At 40.8% G+C, this 2,119-nt stretch overlaps 1 non-coding gene across 1 annotated transcript; it reads right to left on the bottom strand.

Annotated features, from left to right (window-relative positions):
• Positions 1 to 1,383: 1,383 nt before the first annotated feature.
• LOC141636289 (small nucleolar RNA R71) lies at positions 1,384 to 1,490 on the bottom strand. Its single transcript, XR_012540910.1, has one exon. It is a non-coding gene; the product is annotated as a small nucleolar RNA R71 (small nucleolar RNA).
• Positions 1,491 to 2,119: the final 629 nt, after the last annotated feature.

The following is a 2,119-nucleotide window of genomic DNA, read 5'->3' as shown; positions in this document are numbered from 1 at the left end:
TCCTACTCGTATTAATTACATAATGTGTGGTGATTGTGTTGTAGTTAGTGATTGTTGATTGATTCAGACGGTTATTGATGTTGTATTGTGATTGCTGATTGTTTGTCTCTGGTTCTCGAGATGCGTTCTCGGCTGAGTAGAGTCACTTGCGGGAGTGGCTTCACGCCCTAGTTTCGCCCTTCGTGGAACCCGCCACGAAAGGGGATGTGCACATTAATGGAACAGGGTTATCGGTCGGTATGATGAGCGGGGATTTGTGGGTACAGCTGCGGTCCCCCACTGGCATGGCTGGTCCAGTGGACAGTCGGTGACGGAGATTGATTGGAGTGGGTGATTGTGTGTGACTGCTTGAGCTGTCTTGATTACTGTATTATTGGTTATATAAATTGTGTGAATAGTACTGACCCTGGTTTATTGTTTTAAAACCTGCGGTGATCCATTCGGGGATGGTGAGCAGATATTGAGCAGGTATGAGTTGAGTACTGGGATAGCTGGGATGTGCCACCATCTGATGATAGAAGTCTTCCGCTGTAGCTTAGTAGTTTTCATAAACATTTGATTAGATCAAGAGACGAGTTGGTTTGAGAACATGTATACGTATTTTGGTTTGGTTTTTGGATTGTAACCTTTCACTAAAGTATTTCTATTTAAACGTTGTTTCATTATTGTTTATTTGATTATCATTGCCTCGGGTAACCGAGATGGTAACATCCTTATACCTGGGTGGTCCTGGTAAGGCACTTGGAGTATGGGGGTGTTACAGATTCCTCAAGGACTTAATCGTCATTTAAGCCCTTAGTAAACCCTAATTTGTGTACCTAATCCCCACTATAAATACCCCATTAGTCTAATTAGATTAATCATGTTCTTCTTATCAATCTTTAGTGTAGTTTATATCACTCTAATCTCTTCTTATTCTTGTAATCAACCAAATACTATTGAGTTCATCAACCCTTTTGCAAGAGAAGGTGGGGAGAACCCAACACCAAATCAATCACAAAATCAACCCACAATGCCTACATTTTCATCACATTCCGTACCAACCGAGGAGAACCTACCCAATGGTCTCCCACACCACAACACTTAACCGGAAATTTCATTGCTAAATCCGCATTTATCCAATTAGTCGAAAGAAGCCGATTTGGGGGGATGCCTAGTGAAGACCCTCACTCTCACATGGAAACTTTTTGTGACTATTGTGATGCAATTTCACAAACCGGTGTGACTCAAGACCAAATTCGATGGGTCTTATTTCCTTTTTCTCTAATCGCCACCGCAAAACAATGGTTGAAAAGCCTTGATAAGACTACTCTTGGAATTGACTCTTGGAAGACGTTGGCTCTAGCTTTCTACAAAAAATTCTACCCTCCGGAAAAGACTAACATGCTAAGAGCTCAAATTACGGGTTTTAAGCAAAGGGATGAAGAATCTTTGTATGAAGCTTGGGAGCGGTTCAAAGGAATTTGTTGCTCATGTCCTCATCATGGACTTAGTGAGTGGTTCTTGGTACAACAATTTTGGAATGGTCTTTATGAAGACTCAAGAAACATTCTCAACATGGGATCAAATGGTATGTTCACCGAAGTTGGCGATAATGAAACTTGGAAAAAGATTGAGGAAATGACGGTCCATCATTCACAATATAGTAGACCTCGCAAGGCTACTAGAGGAGGAAAGCATGAAGTGGACTCTATTAATCAATTGGGTGCTCAACTTAGTGCTCATATTGATACCAACAACTTAAAGTTTGAGAAGGCTATGGCTAAACTTGAAGAAGCCTCAATATCACCAAAGCATCATGTTAATGCCATGGTAGCATCTTCATCAATCCCAAGTGGGATATGTGAGAATTGTGGAACTTTGGGACATGACCAAAGTGAATGTAGAGGAACAAATGAATAAGTGAATGCTTTTCAAGCATACAAGAGTGGTACCCCTTATTCCAACTGTTACAATGAAAACACCAAATTCCACCCAAATCTCTCATACAAAAGCCAAAATGTTCAAAACCCTCAACAAACATACACCCCACCTCCCATGAGAAACCAAAATCAAAGACCCTTTTTCAACCAAAACCAAGGTTACCAAAATCAAACTTCATACAATCAACAAAATGACC

This window comes from Silene latifolia, chromosome Y (genome assembly GCF_048544455.1).
Source record: "Silene latifolia isolate original U9 population chromosome Y, ASM4854445v1, whole genome shotgun sequence".
Taxonomy (NCBI): domain Eukaryota; kingdom Viridiplantae; phylum Streptophyta; class Magnoliopsida; order Caryophyllales; family Caryophyllaceae; genus Silene; species Silene latifolia.
This window is presented reverse-complemented; position numbering and strand designations above follow the sequence as displayed.